At 39.1% G+C, this 27,319-nt stretch overlaps 1 protein-coding gene across 5 annotated transcripts in view; it reads left to right on the top strand.

The window, feature by feature from the left end:
- The first annotated feature begins 211 nt into the window (after nucleotides 1-211).
- SYT1 (synaptotagmin 1) overlaps nucleotides 212-27,319 on the top strand; it is a 353,931-nt gene continuing 326,823 nt past the window's right edge. For 4 of the 5 annotated variants that reach the window (XM_051637978.1, XM_051637987.1, XM_051637960.1 and 1 more), the window contains exon 1: nucleotides 212-290. The gene's annotated coding sequence lies outside the window, so the exon portion shown is untranslated. The remainder of the gene's footprint in view (nucleotides 291-27,319) is intronic. The other variant, XM_051637997.1, reaches the window with a different exon arrangement.

Genomic DNA, 27,319 nt, shown 5'->3' with positions numbered 1-27,319 from the left:
GGTGCCGCCTCCGCCTCCCGCCCGCTTTGCCTTGCTTTGCCCTGCCCTGCCCTGCCCTGCCCTGCCTTGCCCTGCCCGCCGGCGGCCGTCGCCGCTGAAACTTAACGCCCGGCGAGCCGCCAGCCCGCCGAGCGCAGGGGGCTGGGGCAGCCTGCCTGCCGTGCGCGGGGGCGGTCCGCCGCGCACCCCGCCGTCCACCGCAGCCTCGCCCCGGGAGGGGCCCGGGCGCGCGTGGTGCCGCCGGGGGAGAGGCTGAAGGACGAGCTGGCTGCGCCCGCCCCGGTTGCCAGGTAAGGCAGCGCTCCGGGGCCGCCCGCCGCCGCGCCCGGGCGGCGTCGCCTGGGGCGGGGGGGCTCGCGGGGCGGGGGGGCGCCGGCTGGCTGCGGGGCGGGGGCGGGGGGAGCACATGTTCCGGGGGCGGCTGGTGGTGGCGCCTGCCCAGCGGCTTTGCCCGCAGCTGGCGGGGGGCGGGGGCCCGCCCTGGGGCTCCCCCGGCGACGGGGGAGGGTAGGGTAGTAATAGCGGGGGGGCGACTCAGACAAAGGGGCCGCCTGCGCCCCCCGCAACCCCTTCCGAGCTCCGCAGCCGCCCCGGCGGTGGGAGCGGGGCGCGTCCCCCCGCCCGCCCTCCATCTCTCCGTCCCTCTTCGCCGCTGCCCGATACCGGCGCCGAGGCGCCGCCGGGCCAACTTGTTTCTCCAGGTTTCACCTGGCTGCTGCCGCCACCGCGGTGCCCCCGCCCTCGGCGGGATGGTCTGTCCCGGCGGCGGTCGGGGGGCACGCCGGTGTGCCACCCACGGCACCGGTCCCCAGCGCTGACCTCTCCTCCTGCCCGCAGGGCAGCTTCCAATCATTTGTGTATCAGTTTACAAAAGCCTTTCCTCCATTACTTAGGCTGTCAAGCTAATGCGTTTTCTTTCCATGCAATTTCATTTTGTGTCCTCGGACGTTATTTCCTTCATCTTATTTCATACCAGTTGCCTTGCGTTGACTTCGGGTACGTTGTGGTCTGGTTCGTGTGCACACACGGTATGGATAGAAGATCAGCACTCTGTTTAAAAGTTAATTTCGCCTATCAAACTCTACTAGGTAGAGTAGTAAGAAAGTGGCAAAGAATGTTAATATTTCTTTTGTTTCCAGTCTTCTGAAATAAAGATATCAAGTGACTACCAGCTTCTGGTAGTCAGTATAGTAAGTAAATTAAATGTAGTCATTGCAATGAGCCTTTATGGCACTTTCAACAATCTGTAATTCAATCATCTCTGATACAAGCTGCCTTGTGCTATTATTCATCAGACCCAGCTGAGTGATTTCTGTCAGATGGGAAGTGGTACAGAGAAATCTCTAGGTAAATGTAACTGAAAAGCTTTCCAAGTGGAGTCCTAAATGAGCACAGAAAAGCACTTGGCCACAGTGTTGAGACAGATGTTAGCATCCAAATAAATTCTTTTGATTGTCTGGGGGATGTCAGGTCTTATTTTCCTTGTTTAATAGCCATTTGTGGGTGAAGAAGAAGGAGCTCTGGGTTTATTACCTTGTAAACTCGAAGCAAAATGCTGTAGTGCGGTTACATTTCACTGTCTCTGAAATAATACTGTCTGTGCAAAGGTCAGTCATTTTAGATACACGTATGTGTTGTAGACCACAACTAGACTACTTACTAATCAGCAACGGCGATATTGATCCTTTGAGTGGTGATGCAGTGTGCCATCCGTGTTGCGTGTTAATCTGTTACGTGCTGTTTTAAACTGCTTTATTGTCAGAGAGTTACTTCATCCTAAGAAACAGAGGATGATAGTTGTAGACCCAAGGGGAGACTCCTTTCCCTGGTGGGTTGATGTCTACAATTACAGATGAGCAATTGTTTTAGGAGTGACCCTGAAAAGGGGAGGGAGAGCTTTTAGATACAAGGACAAGTAGGCAGCAAACTCATTTGCGTTGTGAGGATATGAAGTGACATCTCCTGTCATGCTTAAATAAGCCTGCTCAGGAAAAGTGTAGAGATTCCACGTGTGTATAGAATAGTATGTTCTTGTCTGTCTTGGAAATGGATGATCTGATTTTATGTCTAAAGAGTCAAATATGTTTTTTTCTTTTTTCTTCCAAGCTTTTTAGAATTGTAGTCCTATTAGTAGTGTCTGAGGGGAATATACTTTAATGTCCTCTATTACTTGGCTTGTGGTATAGTTGCTCAAAATTTGCATGCATGCAATTCATAAATTGAAAACTATATAGTTTAAAAACATGGTCTAGGCAGCGTGAGTGAGAAGAGATAATTTAAAAAAGAACCACAGGGCAGAAGATAATGACATACTGTAGGAAATAATCATACTCCCGCATTTGCAAAAGCATGAAATGTTCCACTGTAGCCATTTCGTACAAGCCCAATTTTCCCTCACATTTAGAGTGCCTAAGTGAGCCTTATTAATGTTTGATGCAAAAGATGCTAAATCCATTTTAAGGGTTGATACTGGAATTTAAAGAAGTAGCTCACAGACTAACAGTACAGTTCTAACACTTCCCCAGAACAAATATGAAAAATAATGATTTACCACTGATGCTGTAGCAGCACAAGTGCCTTCTCTGTTACACTGCTGGGTGAGAAGCCCTTTATAATCATAGATATGAAACAGTGTTTGACTTACCAATTTTAAATCTTCTCTTACCTTTATCGTCCCTTAACTCATATACATGAGCCCAGAAGATGTTCAGTGTTGGTTAGCATGGTAGTTGAGAAGATGTGAGATAGGGAAGGTTCTGTTTGTCAGAAACAGGGGGAAAAAAAAAAAATCCATACTTTTCCAGCTAGCATAGAGAGACCGGAAACATAAAATCAATTTTTATAGTCTTTTGAAAGGGTTGACTGTAATAAGTAAAAAGAAGGAGCAGCTTAGGGTCTTGACAGAAGTTTTTAAACCACTCAGCTGTACAGAACTTGGTTAATTGATGTTTTCATAGATGAAATTAAGTTCTTTTTTAGTGTATTGGAGTCTTTTCCTGTCCATTCAGCCATCTGATTACTATTGCAAAAGTGAATGCCTGTGGTCATTTATATGCCTTGAAACAGAAAAATTCTTGCTGGGGACTGTGTTCCAAATAAAGACTGCACACAACCTTGTATTACCTGCTGTGGAAGAGACATCAAAGTTTGCAATACAATTGAAAAGGACAAGAAAATATTTCTGCATGTCCAGAAGAAAAGCATGGAGGAATTGCTATGGGTGGATACCATGATCTCCTTCCCTCTGCTGGTGATGCCCATAAAATGTGCAGTTTCACAAAATGAAATACTTCATCGTTTGATTTACTTTGATTCTCTACAGAATGTTTGTTCTAAATGTTACTTGGTATCTAGGAAGAAGCTTAATTAGAAATACACATAAGGGAGGCTTGTTAGCCAACTATGAATTTGTGTTTACCACTGACATTTGCTAAAGATACTTGAGGTTACAATAAAAGCATTTGCCAGACTGAATAAACAAAGCATTAGGCTAACAAATATTTTAAGGAGCGTTACATACACGTCATAGGCTTTTCTACTTCATAATACACCCCAGCAAGAGGAGGGGATTAAGAAATGCAGATTTTGTTATAGCTTTTTGTAGAAGCACCTGATACGAAAGCGGAATGCATTAGGAAGAAGACAACTGACAAGGGCCCTTCATGATTTTTTCTGGCGAGAGGATAAGAGCAGGCTACAGGCAATCTTTCAGAGACTACGTGGAATAGCTGAGTGACTTATACAAGCAGTTCATAGAAAACGTTCTCTGAAATAAAAAAAATAACACATTTGTTGTCCTAAGGTATATAGTAACCAAAAGCTAGTTAGGAGCTGTAATAAAAACGTCTCCTGAAGTGTGACTTTTGACAAATATCTAACTGCAATGTTTAAGAGGCTGGCTTTTCTGTTGCTGTTTTCTCCAGTGACTTAAGGAGTAGCACTTCATGGGTTTTCTGTTTACTGTAAACACTAACGAAAGAGTTGATTAACTGCTCTTCTGGAGGTATTTCCCCAAAACAGCAACCATCAAACACTTCATCCTAGAGGGAGTCACATTGCCATCTTTGAAATTCTGAGGTTTGCCAACTCTGGATGCCACTTCTCTTTACTAGCTATCCCTAAAGGTGCTGGGAGAAATGTGTTGGGACACAGAGTAAATGTAGAATGTCTGCTTTGCATTGTAGTTATCTGATAATCTACTGATATTTACGATTCTTCTAAATGGAAGATGATACAAATTTTAAAAAGTGACACTAGAAATTATCCAAACAATCTATATTTGTTACTCATCAACTCTAAATAATTCATAGAATCATAGAATGGTTTGGGTTGGAAGGGACCTAGAAGATGATCTAGTTCCAACTCCCCCACAAGGGCAGGGACATCTTCCACTAGACCAGGTTGCACAAAGCCGTGTCCAGCCTGGCCTTGAACACCTCTAGGGAGGGGGCATCCACAACTTCCCTTGGCAACCTGTTCCAACGCCTTACCACCCTCACAGGGAAGAATTTATTCCTAATGTCTAATGTAAATCTTCCCTTTTCCAGTTTAAAATCATTACCCCTTGTCTTATCAGTACATGCCCTGGTAAAAAGTCCCACCCCAGCTTTCTTAAAGGCCCCCTTCAGGTACTAGAAGGCCACTATAAGGTCTCCCTGAAGCCTTCTCTTCTCCAGGCTGAACAGCCCCAACATTCTCAGCCTGTCTTCACAGGAGAGGTGCTCCAGCCCTTGGATGATCTTCGTGGGCCTCTCCATGTCCTTCCTGTGTTGAGGGCTCCTGAATTGGATACAATACTCCAGGTGGGGTCTCAAGTGCAGAGTGGCAGGATCACTTCCCTCAACCTGCTGGCCATGCTGCTTTTGATGCAGCCCAAGATGCAGTTGGATTCAGGAAAATAAAATATAATTTCAAAGTAGCCAAAACCAGTTTGGTTACTTTTATGTCTTTAAGGTTCCTGGCATTATTCAGGATTTATGGTAGTAGCCAAATATGCTCTAGTACTTTTAATAATGTAGCCATGGCTGTAGTGACTAAGTAGTCCAGTGTCTCAAATACATGAGGATACCTGCCTCAAAGCTGCTGAGTGATGATTTAAGAAAGTTGATCAAAAACCTGTTTACAAGTTCTGTTTTGTACCTTTATCTTAAGGATATTTGATTTTTTGTGTGACTGAAAAATCGGTGTGGCAGTTGCTATACAGGAAAGTTGGTAAACCTTAACCCAGCTTGGCTGGGAGATGTGAGATTGCCTGCAAACTCCCTCATCACTGCCTGTTTGAATAACCAAGTAGATATGGCAGCTGAAATAATTGCAGTGCTTTTGTGGAAGGCACTGTGGAAATAAAGGTTCCTTGACAGATGCTTTATTTGGTTCAGGACTCTGCCTCTAACAGTACTACTTTTTCTAGGAAGTGTGTACGTATATGTCATTGAGATGTGGATATGAGACACAACTCTTCTTGTTTGGAATTCTTAATGACCACTTGTAACATGCAGTTTTAGGTCATTATAATTTTTCTTTACTTTTTTTCAAAGCTATAGAAAGTATTTTTTACAATAATCTATTTCTGTTTAATTTCTATCATAAAATCTTAAGAGTTGGGAGGAATTCTTAGAAGAATATGTGACCACTACAATTAGTGTGTGTGGATTTTTTTGTGTGTTTTTTGGTTTGGTTGTGGTGGTGGTGGTGTTGTTTTGTTTTTTGTTTCATTTGTTTTTTTAAAGGCTAAGTTTGGTCACTTAGGGAAAACTTAGTAGCATAATAGAAGACACAATTTGTTGGTAAATAGTATCAATCCTATGATCCTGAACTGAAATACACACCAAAGAAAACAGTTTGGAAATGTTTTTCTATTAAAAAAGGACTGTTACTATTTCTTGCTGAAATTGTAAGCTTTGTGTTTTGACTTCACTGAGACATTTGATTTAGCTTAAGGTGGTGTTCTGGTTATATGAAAGAGTACTGAAGAAGAACACCACTGTCCATGTGAACAGATTCAAGGTTTTTTACTTAATAGTTTGCAGAAGAGACAGGTTTGGTGAATTGCCATCTCCATTGTTCTGACTCTTATTCAAGATCTTCAACAACTATCCGAAATAAAATACAAAATCCATATGCATTAGAATGTTTGATTATTTTTTTTTTGTGCCAACTTTAATAAATAAAGCTGGAAAAAGTGCTTATAGACTGATTTTACTTGCCTTCTCATCCTGCTGTGTCCGAAGAGGTGTTTTAACAAAGTGAACTGTGATACTTTTGCCTACTTCCAGTAAAAATAGTAGAAATTTTGCCCTAAAGAGTGGCTCTGTGAAAAGACTTGGGCATAACATCCAGGGAACATCCTCTGTCATTGTTGTAAAGAGCAGAGAAGCTGTATGCAGCTGTAAACGCGGAAGTGTTGAGAGTAGGAAAGATGTCCGACTTCAACAAGACTGCTGTGCAACTAGCATTAGTTTAGAAAGGGGATCCAGGAGTTCTCATTTGAGATGTCCGAATTTACTTCTTAATGAGATTCCTAAAAGCTTCCCACTTTCTTTGGAAAGGTGTATTTGCTGACTTCCAAGTAGTGAAAATACTTGTAATAAATTGTGTTCTGTTTTGTAAAAGTTCATGCAGCAGCCTCATGAAGCATGCAAGCTTTCAAGAGCTCAGACTGGAGATAAGGCATCATTGTTTTTTGTGTGTTTTTTTTTTTTTTTGTCTATCAGAGTAGCAAGGGAATAGAACAGTTTACTGAAGAGATCACACCTTTCTACTTCAAGTGTCTAGCTCACTATTTCCTTTTAACTAAGCCAGGTGCAAGCTCTAGATTTGATGTAGAAATTGCTGTGTTTCTGATTTGTGTTAATCCGTGTGGACAGAGTAGATAATCAACTGTCCTCATGGCCTTAAAATCACCAGCCCATTGAACTTGCTACCATTAAATCTCATTGAGTCTCTTGGATTAAACCATATTATTTGTAAAGGGTGTTGTGACATGTTGTTCTTGTAGTGTGAAGAGGTTCTCTCTGAATTTCTCTTAAGCTGCCCTAGTATGTTATAATCCTATTTTTGTCTCACCTTAGTGACAACCAATTTCTGCTTATTTATCTAACTGGTGTTAATCTTTTAGACCTGATTTAAAGTCCTTTGAAACTGGAAACTGTTCCATTTATTTTGTTGCTCTAATGTGTCTTAAAATCATAAATTGTCCTTAATAATAAGAATTCTGTTTAAAAAGAGGCCCTGCTACTCTTTCAAATGCAAAAAGACCAACGTGATCTGCCCAGTCAGTCTGTCCTGGGCTTCATGAGTTTGCTGATACTCATCAGTAAGGTGCTACTTGAAGGACTGTTCTGTCAAGCGTGTTCTGGTGCTGGCTGTGCAATTGTCTGCCTGGCATCTGAGATGGGGAACCCTGTCATGCATCTGTTGTGCACCAGGATGAACTTGTCTTGGTGAGAATCTTCCCTGTTCTCTTCGCATATGTCAAGTGATGTCTGGTTAATTGGTGGCATTGGTAACAGGGTTTATCTTATGAGAGGGATATAGCTCTACTAATGTGGCAAATGAGAGTTATATCTGAGAGCGTCCTCCCACTGAATTACCAAAGATAAGTCCTTGAGTAGTTCAGGTGAGAGTGGAAGACAAACACATTTTTGATTGTGATGGTGGTTTTGCAGGCTTTCTGGATCCTGAAATTAAACTTCACCTCTTTTCTGACAGCCCAAGCGCGTAGTTAAGGAGGTATTCGTTAAAGTGCTAAACTGTTGCATTTGATAACTATATCTGGGACATTAGTACTTCCTCATGAAAAGTCTTCCAGTAGATGCCTTTTTATCTTTTCCATAGTTTTCATCACAGTTGTTTTGTCATGTACTAATAACAAGGAGTTATTTTTTTACTTGCTTTTCAGATTCTGCTGCCTTACTTCATGCTTTGTTAGCTTACTTAGCTGCTACTTAGAACAGAGAAACCCCAGGCAATATCCATATGACCTTGACAGAGGTCAGTTGCTTCTTCATGATATACTGTAGCTGTGTAAAGCCTTTGCTGCTCTTATCTTGTATATTTGTTTTGTTTTTGTTAATCCTACATAAGAATTGTAACGTTGTTTTTTTTGTATTAATTTCTATTATATTTAGCATGCTTTTAGCTTGCTGAGAAAATGCTAAAAGTGAGAACTTCAAGCAAAATAAGCTGGGACAAAACCACCTGAAGTCACGAGCTATAGTTCTTTCTTACAATTGTAATCTAAAAAGCATATGTCCACTTTTAATAATAATTTGGACCTACTTAAATATTTGATATGCAAATGTTGGCTTTACAAATTGTACACTTGCTAATAATTGTGAGCTGTTTAGTCTAGAATATATTATTATTTATTTTTTGATGGAAATCCTGTGTTATATGTGAGCAAGGCATAAAACTTTTTATGAAAATCAGCGTTTTAGAAGAAGAATAACAGTAATCCATATTTTATCTCAATATCAAGCAGCCTGAACTCAGATTTTTTTAACTGGCCATTGTTTATCCATGTAGTGTCAATTTGCTTCTAAAACAGCAACCAGCTAAATGTCCTTTAAAGGTGATGAACCAGACTTCGCAGGCATGTTGTGGACTGTCTAGACTGTTATTGAAGGGTGCAAATGTATCCCTTAAGCCAAAACCTTTTTCTGCCTTTTCAGATAGCTAATGGATATCTGTAGCCATCAGCAGCATTCCAAAATGTATGTGTTATGTATAGGTAAAAGGAAGATCCATTGGCACAATTAACAAAGAACATGTTAATATTACTCTAATTGTAGCATTTTTGAATTTCCTTTTAGTGTTAACATGAAACTGGGAGCATTTAATTTGCTTTGGGTTGAAATTTGGTTCTGCCTGTCAATTACTTTTAAGACAACTTAGGAGTTCATTGGTGTTAACTGATTTCATGGAATAAATTACTTGCTGGAAGAGATTATCACATTAGTGTGATGTTACTGCCTTTTCCCACTCAGATATGTTACCTTTTTCGTGATGAAGAGAAGTAATCTTTTTTTTGAGAGGTTAAAAACTGAACCTCAGCATAGTTGGCAGTGTTGGCTTTAGATACTTTTAAGTAAGTGGACATATGAATTTGAAAGGATGAGCACAAGGGTGGACAGAAGGCCATAGGTAGATGCAGTGAGTACTGAGTCTAGTTGAAGAATTGTTCAGGTTGTTATAGTTAACCAATTATTCAGGGTTTTTTCTTTCGTTAGGCCAAATATTGGCTATTTAATGGGTATTTTTTTGGTAAGTGTATTGATTTACTTTTATAAATAGTTGAGGAGTTATGCTGATGAAGCAATGTGTGCACTTGAACTGTGAAAAATTGAACTGTGAAAAATAGCAGTTCAGCCTGTACTACTTACATTCATAGTGCTGGTAAGATACTTAAATGTAGTTGCTTCAACCCGGCTTGGAGATAATTGTGGTGAATAGATTCTAAGTACAAGGTTTGAGAGGTAAACAATGAAGAAATCATGCTGTAGTGATTAAAAAATAGTGCTGAAACTCTCTCACCCTTGAAGACCATCAGTAAGTTGGTAGGTTGCCATTAGTCAGTTTGCTTTTGATTAAAGCTATTGTCCCCTTATTGTTTGGTATTTGAGTTTTCTGTATGTACATGAAACTTTAGTAGGACTAGGAGGAGCTAAAGGATTAGTAGCAAAATGTGCAAGTGGAGGGGGCTGTATGTTGTTCAGTGAAGGTCAGGAACTTGTACATGTCAGTGCTGAAACAAGAATTACGTCCTACATAATCCCTGCATGGCAGAGATAGAACCAGTGTTAGCTACTTAGTCACAGCAAGTTAGTTAGTCTCTAAGTCTACATGTACAATAAGCATATTCCCTGTAGGGGCCAATCCTTGCAGTCAAAGCAAGTGCCATAGCTGCCAGTTGCAGCAGTAGTAAAATTACATGTATTTTTTTTTCCCTAGGTAAGGTGCACAGAGCTAGTCTGCTATGGACACGTACTGAAACTTTGTTTCCTGTTACAAAGCAACGGCTTCGGGCCACATTGCTTTTTCCATTGGACTTGACCTAATATTGTCCATCCAATTCTGGCTTGCTTAGACCAGAATTCTTGATAACATATTTTCAGTAAATGATATTTCTGTCTATTAGGTTAATCAAAATAGATCCCAGAAATTTAGAGTATTTTTTTTCCTTCAAAGCACTATGAGTTGGAAGACAAGATAAAAAGTCATTTATTGTTATTATCACTTAGGTTTTTAAACCTAACTACCTATTCTGTCTTGTTTTTGTAGACCACTTGATTGCGTGGACACATGAGAAAAATCAAAAAGTGTATTTTAATACATTTAATACATTCTAATGTGTGGTAGGCAAGTTTGGTGTTGTTTTTTTTTGTGGTTTTTTAATGGTTGTTTTTGTTTGTTTGTTTTTTATGTAATGATAAATGTAGGGGTGATGCCTGACCTCTCCACATTCTCTGTTAACAGTGGATTCCAAATGTGGGCTTGTAACCAGTGACAGCTGTTTCATCTAGAGTTGATCCATGTTTGAGGGAAGCAGTGTTTGCTCTGCAGTCTCTTTAGAACAGGGCCTGACATATCTTGTAATGTGTTTGTACTGTGCCTAACATAATAGAATCCAGATCTTTGACTGGGGACATGGACTGTTGTACAAAACAAATAATAATTAGCCCAAATGTTGAAAAAGTGCCATTATTTTAGGCCCCCAGAGATCAATAAACAATTTGTTGCCGTAACCATATCAACCTTATCCTTCAAAGGGATTTTAATTGTATCATGGAAACTTTGTTTCAGAAATGTGAATGCTTTTCTATTAGGCACTCTGCTAGATGTAAGTATATTTTGCTCGTCGTTAAGGCTGTACTATTCACACTAGGGAACTTGGACAACCAGTTTAGAGTGCTGATTAGAAACTATGCAGAGTTACTCTTTACAACCTCTTTACCTTCATCCTAGTATAACTTATGAATTTATCAGTTATAAATAGAGAAAAGTTTATTTTTTCCCAGTAATCTAATTTGTGACTTTTCAGTTGAAAACTGGGTGAACTGTTTGGCATGCTACTGAGGAAAGCTATTTTATGCATAATATGCCATGCTCACAACTGGGATGTGAATTATTGGCAGGTGGGACAGTACAAAGCAGCTGAATTTTAGCCTTATGTGGCCAGGAGGAAATTTATCTGGCATGAAAGAGAGAAGTATTCCTAGAGCTGTAACCAGTTTAAAAGACTAGCTACTTCATGCCAGAAAGCAATTTCTAAAGGTTTCTATTAAAGAGAAATTAGCACAGTTCTGCTGCATCAGCATCCCCAGTACAGGAGCTGGTTTATCTATCCAGACATTGGCATGATTATCTGAGATTTCTGCTCCCCCTTTCAATGGGAAGTTGATAGAGTATAATATCTACTCCTACTCTGATAGCAAGATAGCATAAATGGGTGAAACAAATCAAAAGCCAAGACCATAACTGCCCAGGTAGCCTATCTTGAAGGTAGACCTGAACATTTCAGGTAAAGATTTTAGGATGAAGTTTTTGTGAAATGTACAAGTCTGCATACATCAGGTGGTCATTTATATTATGTAGGAGCCAATCAAAGTAGTGTCCTATTGATGCGGTGAAACATAAATCCTGTATGACAGATGGGGATCAATGGCAGTGGAGGATTAAGGATGGGATTCATCTCATTTAACTTCAAATGCCCTCAGAAGGTGATTCATTTGACCTACCTTAGACATCTGTCTTGGTGTGAGATGGACTGCTCTCTGTTCCTTTCCAGTGACTGAAAAGTCTGGGATCACTAGAGGAGACTTAGTCAATTTTTAGACACTTGACATGAGACACTGGAATTCAAAGTGATGGGCCCACAGCCTTACTGGGAAGCCTGTGGCAAGGCTGAAAACGGACCCCATGTTTCTGAATCCAAATTAACAGTGTTAATACCATCTTTTTATGAAGAGGTGGAGAATTAGATCTATGTCTAGGACTGATGTATAGTGACTGCTTAAAATTGCTTTTAACAGTTGCAAATAATAAAAAAAAAGAGTTGGTCCAAAGGGGGGTGATGGTGTATTTGAAAGTACCTGATGAGAATCCTGCTCCAATTATTTATTTTAGTTCAGTAAGTATTACTGTATTTGATTCAAGGGAATATGTCAACCTCCGTAGGGCAGTAACTTTGTGCAGGAGACTAGGTTCAAAAAGGATACTTGGATATAAATGTTTTGGTGTTTAGAATAGCAGATTTGTCTGCAGAATCTGTGCAGTACTGTCAGGAAAGAATAAGCTTTATATTTGAAAGTGGAGTGATTAATAGTAATGAAAACTTTACTCTTGCCTCCACAGGAAGATGAACTTGTCAGTAAAGCTGTAAATAAAGGTCCATTATATTGAAGATGATATTATCTTATTTATGGTTATGGGCATTTTGTGAAAGTTGGTCCTGTCCAGTCTGTGCTGATGAAAGTGGGCTTACGTGAAAGAAGACACCTTATGTCACTGTGAATCACAGTAGTTGAGAGATACAATGTTTTCTGAAAACTGAATACTAAAGCTTATACAGAGAGTGCTGTTGGCTTCCCTGGGTGTTGGAACTTGCCTAAAGTGTGCAGGGAACCAAGCAGGTCTGCACAAATGGTGGTAATGGAAATTATCATGCTTGGCAAAATGCAGGAAGGTTTATTGTATTGCCTGTACTCTGGTCAGCAAAGCTCTCTGAGGAGAGAAGAAAAGCAGCAGGCTGGGTGTTGGTAGAGTGAGTGTGTTTTGCCCCTCTGAACTGCAGTAAGTTTTGCTCCTGAAGGGGCACAGTGCTTTGGGGGTTAGCTTGATTCCTTGCATGCCTCCCTGCACATACCTACTTCTCCCATTCTACCTTAATGTACTTTAAGGCTATAGTGTCGATGTGGTTTGTGACTGAGATGAAATAATGTTTTCTGACCTGTAGTGCAGAATCTGTTTAAATAGCTTTGTGTAGCTTGGATGAAGAAATCTGCTCAGACCCTCCTTAAATTCATGGCATCCCATCTCTTTGCATGGGAATACACTGTGATGTTGAAGCTTCAGGGTGTAAAATACTTCTTTTCAATGAAGCGCTGTGGAAGAAAAGATGGGGAAAATTCTGCTATATTAAGACAGACCAGAAGCTGGTAATATTGAGAATAAAATAGGATGTATATTTTTAGCTTATGCAATTTCTTCCTTTGAAAATTGGCAATTGGCTGTTGGTTTCACAGTAGTGTGTATAGTAGGAATTTTATCTTCATGTTAGGTCTAAAGTAAAGTTAAATTAGAGTTGTCTAGAAAGAAAAATCCAGTACTCTGAAAAATTATATTACAGCAAAATGGTTGTCTTACTGACATCTTTGGTCATGAGAATTTCTCACTTCTTTCTGTCCTCCTTTGAGTTAGCAGCTAAGCATGATTTTTTTTTTGGTAGATGAACCTTTGTAAGCTAGACATCAACTATATATAAATGCAGAACAGTACATTTGAAATCTGTCATGCTGTCAGAGTACAACTGTTTCCTTTACAAATATGGAAACTGACACTTTTCTGCATTCCCTCCCTGCCCTGCTTTCCCCAGCCCCCCCATATGTTGATATTCACCCATGTGAAAGAGGCCAATTATACTTTAGCTATTGTATATATAAATAATGCAGAAGTTGTCAGTAGCAGAGGAAAATTTGTTAGAAAACTGAGGGAATGAATAAGGAAGTAAAAGCACCTTTTAATGAGGGCTGTGGTCTCTGTTTGTATGTCATTTCACATTAAAAAAAAAAAGGTACTTAAAGAAAAGCTTTTAGCAGTTATGAGTCTTCATCTGAGGACTTGCTCTAATAATAAAATCTCAGTTCAATCTTCCATCAAAATATTTTGTTTTGCAGTATTTTATCTTACAATTTTTTTTTTTTTCCCAGGGGTTCCTGGGAGCAAGCTTTAGGTCCTTCCCCTTGACTGGGAGAGGTGCTGAGCAGTGCCTGAGCTGGAGGGATGCCCTTGGACCACAGAGTGGCTCGGTGGGAGCATGCATCTCTTCCCCCTGGCTTAATGGCAAACATTTGAAAAATACAGTGCAATCTGGAGTCAGGCTACCTTGAAAGTAAATTAATTAGGCTCATTAAAGATAGAGTCCCAAACTTCAGAGCAGTTGGGGTTGGCTCAGGGTAGCTGTTGCTGATAGAGCCAGGGTCCAGGCGCTTGCTGGGGCACAGGCTGGCTTGGAGTATCTGTGAAGTTGGCCAAGCTAAATAGCACCTTGTTAGTGTGGCTTTTTGATGGCCAGCTCTTCTGGGAGGGGGTCAAAATGTGATCCCAGATACAGGGAATTTGTTTAGCTTCTTGTCTCCGTCCTCCAATTGCTGTTTTGCTTGTGTATTATTCTGTGAGACAGAAACTGCAGCCTTGAATTTCATTTGAACAGCCTCTCAGAGGGTCTTGCTGACCTGGCAGCAATCTCCAGTGGGACTTGCTAGGCTGCCTGTCTGCTGGGGCTGTGGTGCCTCTGACCAGGGCATTGCAGCAGAATGGTGGTATGCTAGCCCTTTCCTCTCACAACTGACTGTTTTCCAACAGTGATGTTCTTAATGTAGTTGTCAAAGATACTTACCGAGGGAGGTAGAGAAAAGCCTGCATCTTTGGTGAAGATTAAATGGGACTAATAAGGAGATAAGTGAGTATCTCCTATTTTCTTGATCAGGGAGCTGAAATTTTCCTTGTTATCTTTACTCTTTCATGATTGAGCTGTTTGTTTCCAGATGGCTCCTGTGCACATGAGGATGGGGACACACAGCCCAATCTGTTCAGCTGCAGGCCTCTTGTCAAACAGCCCAAGGTGCTGGGCATGCTGGCCTATTTGAATCGGTTCAGCAGCCCATCCTGTAGCAATTGCTCTGATGCTTTCTTACCCAGATGCAAAGGTTTTGAAACCTTTTGATGGAGGAAGAGATTTCAAGGTTCAGAAATTGCATCCACCTATCACCTTTCTAAAGAAACTGAATTTATCACTGTTTCTAGGTGTGTCCACAGTACCAAAACATTTTGAACTTTTTTGTTCCAGGTGTTGGTTTCATAAACAACTTATTTCCCATTCTGTTACAGAAGAATTCTTAGTGTAGCATCAGGTGAAATATATTAATAATTACGAGTTTTTTTATTTTTTTACAAAAGTCCTCAATAGAGAAGAAAGATGGTATTTGAAAATAAAAACTCAGCACCATGTGCTTGAGAGTAAAATGTCACTCTTGCAGAGACCTTACCCAACAATTCCTCTTTTTTGGAACACCCAAATATATTTCTTGTATTAGTTTTATCTATGGCTGCATTAATATTTGAATTGATCAGGTGTTTTCCCCATATTTTTCCTCCCTTACGTGTTTCTCATTGCTCCAAGACTTTTTTTAAACTGTGAAAGGATACAGGTGGAAAATAAAATTAAACACAGGTATCTGCAGTTAAGTTCTGGTTAGAAGGCCAAAAACACTTCACATACTGGAAAGGCTAAAGACGTGTCCTTTATATAATAACTTTAATACAATAGACAAGATGATTAGATATCGCCCTGTTGACCCTATGTTGATAACTGATTCAGTGAGTTAATCAACTCTTCTTCAGTGATTACAGTCCGGGTCTCTGAGTGCTCCTGTTGTGTTCTCCCAGAAAAGCATGGTGGTGACTGTGTAAGCCCTAAAACCCCTGTGGGAAGGTACTCATCTTGTACAGTGCTCTGTGTGTGTCAACCTCTGATGTTAAAGTAATCTGTATGAGTGAAAGTGCAGTCCTATTGAAGAAAACAAACAAAAAAACCCACAAAAAAGTCTGAAAATAAAAGCATAAGATACTGCTATCAAATGACTACTGTGTGTGGATTTAATTTTGCCGGAAGGAGATCTTGGGTAACCATTCGCCACACCAGATTACTTTTGTAAGAGAAACATGGCATACCTGAGCTGAGAATCTCATCAGACAGCACATTATTGGTATGCTTGTTTGAGAAGTTATACTACAGAGATTAAGAGTATTGTAATTCTGTTTTGTTTTCCAAATACCACTTTTAAACTGTCTTAAACAGAGTTGCAGAGATACTCCTTTCATCTAAGCAATGTCATGGAAACTTAGCACTTTTCATTATGCTTTATCGGGAAATGTTTGTACTTCTGAAACCTTAGTTACCTGGTCATTGTTGTAGCAATATTTTGTCTCAAGATGCTTGTGTTGATTAAATTTTCTGAAGCTTATTTAGAAACTTTCATTTGGAAATCAAAGTTGCCTTTATCTCCACTGTATTGTAGCAGTGTTTAAAAATAACTCTGTAAATTCAGATGCAATCACATCAAATAGCAGCAAAAGGATGTAGAAGTCTCATGCGGAAAACACCATTATTGGTCACATGATCTAAACACTTCAGAGACTTGGTTTTTTTGGACCCCTTAATATTAAGTACTAGTAAAAGAAAGTATTTAGCAATACATTTCTGTTCCTTAAGTAGCTCTATTTTCTCTTCCACAGTAGAAACCCAGTCAGTTCTCAAATCACTTGGTGACACTGAACACTTAAGACATACCAGTATTTGTCAAAATGAGTAGTCATTTTTAATTCTACCTATTATAGAAAAGAATATAAATCTCAATTGTTCTTGTCTATACTTTTGATGACCAAACTTTTGAGGTACAAACTGGAGTTCACTTAAACTTCCAAACTGTAATTAGGCAAGTAATTGACCCTTAAAGGTTACTGTCCTTATTGTGCAGCATAGTGTCTTAGTAGTTTCTGTTGAAAACTGAACAAAAGCTAACTGTACAAAATTATAAGCAGTTCACACTTTTAAGAATGTCAAGACAGGGTTGTTTGTTTTTTTATTTTTCTCTGTGTGTTTTTTGTGTTTTAATTTTCTCAGCTGATTTTAGTATAATATTCATAGAAATAGACAAGTGATGGGTGCACAGGTTCAAGCTGCAAGAGAACTTATAGAAACCTGGCATAAAATAGTATCTCCAGTTTTTACATGGGTTTTCTGTAGATTATTTTTTGGAAGAAAAAAATATTAAATTATGCTGACAATTGCAATAATCACATTACATGCAAGGAGCTGAAAGATTACTTTCCTGCAAAGAATAGAAGGAAGAAGTGCCCAGGAGTTCCCTTCTATGGTAGAAGATAGTGACATATTATTCCATTCAATTTTATGTTGTGCTTCATTGCTTTTGAAATAGATCTACTTGGGACATATGCCCAAACTCAAGATGTGGTCAATGTGCTACTACGGTTATTTTGTTGTTGAAGAGCTTTTTTTGCCAGAGAAAGAATTATCTAAGACAGATGCTACTGTGACAAGCAGCTTGATACGCACTACAGTAGATGTTGAAGAGTTTAATAGAAGATTGTAACTGTGTCAAGATCATAAATACTTAACAATCTTGTCCATATTAAGCATATATGAGTGGCAGTGCTTGACAGAAGATCTCTCCAAGTTTTTGGGGTGAAGGACAAAGCTGTGTAGCTCAATTCTTATTACTGTTTAAGCAGCTCAGGATTTGTGAATGACTGGTTTTATCAGCAGTGCCCAGCTTGAAGCACATTTGGAAGTGCCTTGTTTTCAGCATGTGCTGGGCATGCATCCTGTCAAAATCGAGCTTTATCCACACTTGACCCAAAGGCAGGTTTTATGTGTTAGAGAAACTGTGAGAGATAGAGGAACCTTGAAGATATAACTGGTCTTACTCTAGAGACAGTTGTGTGATGGAAAACCTGATCCTCTATTGTAGGCCTTTTTTCCTCATCCAGAATATCTTGGGTACTGGTCAGATGCATCTCTTGTAAGGTCTTTGAGGTAAGTACTGTGTAGTGTGTGATTAATAGATAAAACATGCTTTTCTAGACCACTACTGTGGCTTTGAGGAGTTCTTTCAAGTTGGCACCAAGTCCTTCATCTTCTCAGTGCCCACTGGATAGATGCATATGCAAGTATTACTATAAATGTTGATATATCCTTAGTGTCACCTGACTTAACCATATTAAGGGTAGCTGTCTAGTCTAAGCTGTAAAGGGTGACTATCATTAGAAGATAGAGAAGAATGGTTAATTTGTTGTCCCCATTTTTGATTGCTGTTTTAGGATGAGGAATCATCCTTTAATGCTGAAGCCCTTTTTCACTGTTGCCTACAGTGGGATCCAGGGTAGCTACTGTTGGTCTAAGAGGATGTGATGTCTGCAGCAATAAGGTTTATTGATTCCCACCATATCACAGGGCAAAAGTTAAATAGAATTTCTAAAGTGTTTATTTAGCCAAATGTTTTTCAAGATTTCTTTCTAATCTTCTGTCTGTGAAAACAAGTAGATGGTATTGACTTCAGCAAGAAGAGTTGCTCAGGGTTAATTTTAATGATAAAAGGCTTTGTGGAGAGATGTACTGAAAGTATAAAATGGGTAGAGAAATGAAGGCAATAAAGTACTTTGTTTTTCTTAATTTACATGTATTTTTTGATTCAAAGTTTTTATTGTAAGAATATTTCTCTCTTTTATGCCTGTTGGGCTTTGGGTCCAAGCATGATGCTGAAGACAGCTTTGAGTTATTCAATAATGAAAAATTCAAATTAATCTGTTTTTATCAATACTGGCTGTAGTATGACTAAGCTACTGTATCTGATTTCTACTTATTCACCATCACAGAGTACTATTGAATAAAGATGAAAAACATGTCCATAATTCTTGCTTTGTGACCACGATACATGTCTTGTGTCCATATAATTCTTTATTCATACTTGTAGCTGATATGTACTCAAATTAGTGTTCAGATACAGATTCTCATATATGATACTTAAGTTCTGTGGACCTGAATGAATTTCATAGTCTTCTAAGGAGGAAATAAAACACAAATTACATGGTGACATGAAATGTTACTAAGAGGTTTCTGTTGGGTACCTTTCAGTGTCCTGCTGTTCACATGATCACTTAATGGGATCCAGAGAGACTAGTCATAAGCATTTTTCTGAAGGTCTTGGAAGCAGGATACCTACTGATGCACTGGGCCAGGTTTCTGACAACTGTACAAAATGTCGGCAGAAATCTCTTGCTCATGCTTCTCTTTTTCTGACTACATACATGTTACTGTCAATCCCACATATTTAATTGTGTTACTACTTCAGCTGAGTTGAACATACACACGACTATAGATCTGTCTACAGTATACACTGGTATTGTACAACTTGCACATGTCTGCTGAGAATAATCCTTTTAGCCTGGCATGATTGTGTTTTTTCTGGCCCTGGGCATGTCTTTGCTATTCTTAGGACTCCGTGTCTGCCCTCATATTCTCTGTCATTACATATTTATGGGAGAGAACTAGGAGATGCTAAATATGTGTCATTGAGCCAGGATATTTCAGAACCGACCTTGAAGTATTGTCTGGGGTAGCCACAGTTTGAGCATTTAAGAATTATGCATGCAAACAGCCTCTCCACTTCTTCAGAGCTGAGCCTTTGATTATAAAGTCTGTTTGGGTGTACGCCTTGAGGAGGAGTATGCAAATAGGTGTACATATGTTTACAAATATTGGCTATTTTGTTTCCTTAAAGATAGTGTGAACATGTGTAATTGTTCTGTTCAAATTACTTGCATTAGCTGTCTACCAATTAAATTAAAATAAAAATGCTAGAATAATGCTTTAGAGCCATTAAATTAATTTTTTATGTGAATAAGGTAATCTTTTTCTAAAATACAATAAAATTACATGTAAAGAAGCAACTACAAAGCTTGCGAATTCAAATTGATGATTGTAATGCCAGTCTGGAGCACAAAAATAATTAAGAAGTCTATAAAGAGTTATCCCCTGAACTTTGTAGTTCAGATTTCCAAGCTCTTCTCCACATCAACAGGTGTTAAAACTCTTGTTAAAAAAATAAAATAAAAAAAAAATCTGTTAGTGGAGCGCTGGGGGAGGTGAGTGAGATCTCAGGTGTGAGAATACTATAAAATTCTGAGGAATAACTGCAACAAACTTTCATTCCTGACGTATTTCCCAAAGACAAGTCTAGACTTTTGCTCATAGTGTTAGTAAGCACACTTCAGAAAACAGCTTCATAGATTTAAGTGAGAACTTAGAGTAACAGTGAACCACTTCAAATTTTTCATCATAGTAAAAGAAAATATAAAAAAAATGGCAGCAGACTTTTTTCTTTTTTTGGCCTGTCCCTGAAAGGGGCCTGGTCCCTAACAACATTGTGATTCTGGTAAAGCATATGGATTTTAAGCAATCAGACTTTAAAATGTTTGGATAATTGTTGGCTGGGGTGGTTGTAGTTTGTTTAACCTCGTGCTCAGGTTACTTAAGTCATGCGTCCTCAAAGAATCTTAAACACTGTGTTGCTGGAAAATCATGTTTATCTTGCCAGTAGTCACTTGTCATCTACTATGGAGTTAAGAAACTTAGCACAGGAACCTCAACTCTATATACAATGAGTTCGGCATCTTGGAACAGATTTTACAAAAGCTGGAATTGTAATTCCAATGCCAAAAAGTGCTGTAAAGACACTTCTCTCTTGGTGCTACCCTAACTTGTTTATTTTGGCTACCTGCAAATGTCCTCCAAGAATTGAGTTTCAGCAACCCTGAACCCTCTTCTGAAAATAAGTGTACATGTGTTATTTCCATAAAGATACCTTTGTCTACTTTGCTTTCCTGAAGGAAGGAAAAGATAGTGGTGAATATTCCTCATACAGTGATCTGTTTCTTCCTATCAGTCCTCTCCCAAGAGTTCAGAATGAAGATACTTGGCTTTTCAATCTTATGCTTATTTCTTTATTTTTTGTTTTTAAGAATATGTAAGTGGTGACTATTGCCTTGGTTGTGAATTAAAATGGGAGATTCCTCATACTTTCTAATGTGACTATATCTTTGGATGAAAAATCTTGCCTACAAGTGAGCACAATAGATGCTCGGAACCCACCCTTAGGAGACAGGTATGTTAATACTTATCTAGGTTTCCCAAGTGGGGTAAGAATGCTGCAAGACAAACCTTGGTAAACAAAAGAAACTCTGGTGTTCTCAGAGATTTTGATGCCTATAGAGCTTAACTGAAAGATGTAGATGCCAAACTCTTTGTTTAGAATATTGGAAATTTCATTCCTGCCCTGTCATCCATTTCTGAAGTGGTCATATGCAGCATTAGAAGTTCTTTGTGGCCTTAAGGCTAATTTTTACTAAGAGACTGAACAACATGAGTCCGGAAGAGCAAGGAAGCAAAAAAGGATCTGATGTGCATGTTTGTTCCTGTAAAGAAGAACACATTTCTGTAGAATTTAAGTATCTGTAATACCTAGCAGTTTTGCCATATAGACCAAAGAAGAGATCTGTCAGAAACTTATTGAGGAAGGCTGAAGTAAATTGAACTGGGATTTAAAATGAACTTTTGAAACAGCAATGTGAACGAGAAAGGGTTGAGTTAAATATATTCTGTCTTCTCTTCACAAAGAAGTGCATTACAGGTCTATATTTATTTTAATAGATCTTGGAAGCTTTAGCCAATGTAAGTCTATCAGATAGTATGCCAAAAAAACATGGTTAAAACTGTGGAATGTCATAATTTACCAGTCAGTAGTTCTGGTGACATATGTTCTTTTCTGTCATGTTGCTTATAATTTGAGATGTTCGGTATCTAGCTTTACTGTCTTGTTTTTATGAGCTACTTAAACCTAAGAGATTTAATGAATCTCTGCAGACCATGCACTAGAAAGAAGCCTTTTTAATGTGCCTGAGACTTATGTAATGTGTAAAAAGTTGAAAAATTGTTTAGATCAGTCAGATTAGAATGCATGTTCACAAATTTAACTTTTAAAAAGCAGGATATGTTATTGGTATATGACTGTCACTTTCCAAAAGGTTCAATTTAATACACATTATTTTGACTTCCCACCTCTATTTCTTGCTATTATGAATTAGCTCTCTGTACAGGTTCTTTCCAGGAAAATTTTCACAAAAACTGTTAAATAAGGGGAGTACAGTTAGTGTGGGTATTTCAGAGATTTAATGTTGACTAAATACTGTAGTAGAAAGGAGAGCTAAAAATGGTAGTTGGAGACAAACCTGAAACACTGTAAAAGACATGTAAAAGAAATAAAGTGTCATGTTAGTTGAGAGCGTTGTTTCAAAGGATGTTCTAGTTTTAAAGTTGAGTATTACATGTAAACAGATAAAGGACCCAAAACCTGAGGAGCACAAGTTTAAAATACAGGTATTCCAGAGTGGCATCTGAACCAGCACTGAGGCAACTCACAACTATGGTAACATCTGGGTTTGGGAAATGGAATATAATGAGTGTACTATGTTGAGTGAGGAAAGCAACACGTGATAAGGCAACCAGGAGTGCAGAGTTCCCCAAGGATGCCAGTCAGCTGGGATGTAAAAGCTGCAGTGCTGTAAACCTTATTATACAGAAATGTAGATGAAGTGACAAAGTTAATACTGAAACTGAACTACTTTGAGAATATTTATCACCATTATTAAAAAAATCATTAATTAGACCTAAAAGATTAAATTAGCATAGAGCTTTGTTTAAAAAAAAGTACTTCAAGTATTTATCTGCTCTTTGATTTGAGGACTAGAAACCCTATTACATGATGAAAAGTCACATAGTTATGATTAATGGAGTTTAAAGGTTTAAGGAAAGAAGATCCCAACTAAATATTAAAATTATCACACTGTACTTCAAACTTAATGTCTGTAAAATAGGAACATTTGAAAATGTAGGAATAGAGCTGTAGTATATGTTTTTGCTAATCCAAAATCTGACTGCAAGGAGTAAAGTCAAACAATTTTCATGCTAGCGGGCTACTATTCCTGTCACATACTCTAGCGGCATACAACTCAGATGTGTGACTTAAATATGTCACATGAGAGTTTCACTTTAACAAAGTTCAATTAATAGGAGTCACTGTATATGCTGTTCCCTCCCACAATTGCGTATTGATCGGTTTGTGCTTCTTATGTTATGACTTCATGTTTCTGTCATTGTCACCTACACTCTGGCTAACTCAGTCTTGCATCTGGGCACACTGGAAAGGCTGCTGCCCAATTGCTTGTTCTTGATGGGATAGGTTCAAAGTGAATAACAACTCCTAAAAGTATTTTATTACTAGTGGCAATTATTTAAGTAAAAGCTTTGTCAAATTGTTGTGGTGGGGGTCATATATAAAACTGACATTGGGCTGTAGCTACTTCTTAGCATTTATTGATTCAGAAGTCTGAGCTGTGAGCTGTCAATGAGTAAAAGTTGCAATAGTTATTTTAATAGGAGTAAGGTTATTAAAATAGTATAGTGCTAGTAATAATTTTGAAGTATTTATAATAAACATGTCCAGCAAGGCTGAATTCATTTAGTTCTCTCCATGAACTCAATCACAAAGCACCTGAAGGGAAACAATGAGAAAATGCCCAGAGTCTGGGAGCTATATCACACCAAAATAGGTAATATCCTCTCTGTCATACTGTTCATATGTTATTTATCTCAGAATCTTCAATTCTTCTTGACTAGTGAAGCTGGGATATGGAAACTGTATATCATAGAATGGTTTGGGTTGAAAGGGTTCTTTAAATCATCTAGTTTCAACCCCCCTGCATGGGCAGGGACACCTCCCACTAGATCAGGTTTCTCCAAGCCCCATCCAACCTGGCCTTGAACACCTCCAGGGAGGGGGCATCCACAACTTCCCTGGGCAACCTGTTCCAGTGTTTTACACCCTCACAGTGAAGAATTTCTTCCTTATGTCTAACCTAAATCTACCCTCTTCCAGTTTAAAACAATTACCCCCTGTCCTATCACTACACAGCCTGGTAAAAGCCTTTCCTCTAGGCCCATTCAGTTACTGGAAAGCTACCGTAAGGTATCCTTGGATCCTTCTCTTCTCCAGGCTGAACAACCCCAACTCTCTCAGCCTGTCTTTGTAGGAGAGGTGCTCTAGCCCTCTAATCATCTTTGTGGCCCTCATCTGGGCTTGCTCCAAGAGCTCTATGTCCTTATGTTGGGGTCCTCAGAACTGGACACTGTACAGGAGCCAGGGTTTCACAAGAGCAGAGTAGAGGGGCAGAATCACCTTCCTTGATCTGCTGGCCATGCTTCTTTTGATGCAGCCAAGGACATGGTAGGTTTTCTGGGCTGCACATTGTCAGCTCATGATGAGCTTTCATTGACCGGCACTTCCAGTCCTTCTCCTCAATGCTGTTCTCAATCCATTCTCCCCTCAGCCTGTACTTGTGCTTGGGATTGCCCCAACCCAGGTGCAGGATCTTTCACTTAGCTTTGTTGAATTTCATAAGTTTGGCATGGGCCCACCTCTCAAGCGTGTCAAGGTCCCTCTAGGTGGCATCCCTTCCCTCCAGCATGTCAGTCACACCACAGATACTGGCATTGTCTGCAAACTTGCTGAGGGTGCTCTCAATCCTACTGTGCATGTCACTGACAAAGGCGTTAAGCAGCACTGGCCCCAGTACTGACCCCTGAGGAACACCACTTGTCATTGGTCTCCATCTGGACATTAAGCTGTTGATCACTGCTCTCTGAGTGCAACAGATTTGGTGAATAACACTGAGTGGACTATCCATCAAATCCATATCCATTCAATTTTGAGGCATGGGACATTATTGAACACTTTGCACACATCCAGGTAGATGACATCAGTTGCTCTTCTCCACTAACTCTGTGACCCTATCGTAAAAGGCTGCCAGATTTGTCAGACATGATTTGCCCTTGGTGAAGCCATGTTGGTTGCCACCAACCACCTCTATGTTTTCCGTGTGCTTTAGCTGAGCCTTCAGGAGGATCTGCTCCATGATCTTGCCTGGCACAGAGGTGAGACTTACAGGCCTGTAGTTCCCTGAGTCTTCTCTCCTTCCCTTTTTGAAAATGGAGGTTATGTTTCCCCTTTTCCAGTCAGTGGGAACTTCATCAGACTGACATTACTTTTCAAACATGATGGAAAGCAGCATTTCAGCTTTATCTGCCAGTTCCCTTAAGAGCCATATCCCATTTCTCTGGAGTTTGTATTTTCCCTGCATCTGCCCAGCTAGGACAGGGAGGGAGCCTGTCCCTATTGTTCATCTTTGGGTGATAAAAACAACCTGGAGGCAGATGCTGTTCTTGGGGATGAGGAGCTGTAGGCAAGAGGTGAAATGCCTGGTCAAGGGTGTTGCAATTTGGAGGCAGCAAATGTTGAGTCAAGGAAATCAGAAGGCAAAGTGAGTGGGTGGTGGAAAGGAAGGGATGGAGGCACTCGTCTGCTTCGTTTAGTACACAGTTTCCTATTACTGCAGCAAATGAAGCTAGAATTCTACTGACAGTCTCCTTCACTATATAAACCAAATTAATCCCCAGAGCATCCTGTGCACTAAATGAAGCAGGATCCCGAGGAGAAAAATAGTAGAGCCTTGAAAAAAATTAGAGGCTGTGTTGCACTAGTGGGCTGAATTAACTTTGCACTAGCAATGTCGTTCTGGCTTTTCTTAACTTTAGGGTATTTATCTTAGCAACAATAGCATTATTGTAATCTAAATTTGGGGGAGGAGAGGGTTGTGATAAATATAGACAAATTATATGCACAGCTGTGTATTCAGGAGACATTCAACCTGCTATATTTCTATGGAAATGCAAGTCTTCCTGACCTCATTGTGTCATTGATTTGAGGACACTATTTGCCTACTACAAAATAATTTTTACTTTAAAATACTATGAAAAGAGAAAAGTCAGACAGAAATCTAGGAAGGGTGTTCCTTAACAAAGGGATTGTGGAAGGGAGATACTTGCAAAATAGCTATTACAGTTACCATGAAAATGATTTATAAATCCTAGCACATCTTTTCAACACTTTTGTCTGTATTATGTAAATAGCTGTTGCCTCCAGGTGTGTTGACCCACCTAGGAGTCTGAAAGTGAGCACTCTTTGTGAATTATTTAATAGTTGGATTACAAATATTAATCATAAAAGGGACTGAAGCATTTTCTTTGAACACTTTTTGAGTCTGGAGCTTCGTTTGCAGGTCTCCTAATGCAGCCTTGGACTGTAACTAATAGGTGCGCAGGAAGAAAACCATTTCACTCTGCAGCCTTTTCCACCCACATCTTTAGGGTTGCCAGAAATCCTGTCTGTCAGCTGAAATGATGTTAAAGTTCTACACTGCTCTAATCCAAATATGACAGAGAATAGGATTAACAGAAGCTGTTCAAGTGTGATAAAATAAATGAATAAAAATGAGTTGAAAAGGAAAGCAAGATATTAGTGGAACATGACCCAATTATGTATGTAAAAATATACTCAACAAAATAGGTCAGAAATACTTGACTAGATGCATTTACATACTGCTTTGGATGTGAAGTCTCTGCGTAGCTGTAATAGTATGATCTAAGATTTTGATATTAATGTATATTTATTTATAATGAACTCTGATAAATATGTGTAATTGAAGTGAGAAACTGCAGTCTGACTCTTTTCTAGAATATGAAACTACAGAAACCAGAACATCGGGTTCCTGCATTGATGCAGCCTTCATATCACTTTTTCTTCCACAACTCTGACAATAACATTTTACTAGGTAATTTATATAAAAATTAAGAAAATAAATTTGTTGATCTTGAAAGACCTGAGGTGTAACCGAGAGAAAAATTAAGTTAATTCTTCCAATAATGACTTTTCCCAGAAACAAGCCTTAGTAGTGCTTTCAGATTAATAACACAACCTCAAAGGTAGGCACAGCTCTTAACTCTCAAATTGTAGAATGTTTTTATACTGCAGAAATGTTAAATTAATTTGCTAATTTAAAGAGATTAAATGCACAGATTACAATTATCTGCTTTCTTTCTGTGATGATAATAAAGGAAATATTTGACTTGGACTGAAAAAGAGAAGTGATGTTCTGATCAGATGCACCTGTTCATTTTTTAGGCCGTTATTTTCTCATGTGAGTATGTTGTTTAGAAAAGTAATTTTTGTAATCTTAAAATATTAAAAAATATTTTTAGGTAACTAGACCTACTGCCAATAATTGAAGAACATGGTAAATGAGACATTTAGAGAGCATTTGCTGGGATTTGTTTTAAAATCTGGGCTTATTTTTTGTTCTATAAATAAAAGTAGTCTGAAGATCAGTGTCTTTAAAATAGACATTGAACTTGAAGTCAGAATTAGTTGAACAAACATACGACCTTTTAGTGAGTTATGAAACTTGTTGAAAATGGTCTTTTTCTTTAGCTAAAGAAAGCTCACAATTAGAGGCTGGGTTAACTCTTTCCTCAAGAAGGGTGAGACCAAACAAGGCACCAGTCAACACA

The sequence above is a fragment of the Apus apus genome, chromosome 1 (genome assembly GCF_020740795.1).
Source record: "Apus apus isolate bApuApu2 chromosome 1, bApuApu2.pri.cur, whole genome shotgun sequence".
Classification (NCBI taxonomy): domain Eukaryota; kingdom Metazoa; phylum Chordata; class Aves; order Apodiformes; family Apodidae; genus Apus; species Apus apus.
This window is presented reverse-complemented; position numbering and strand designations above follow the sequence as displayed.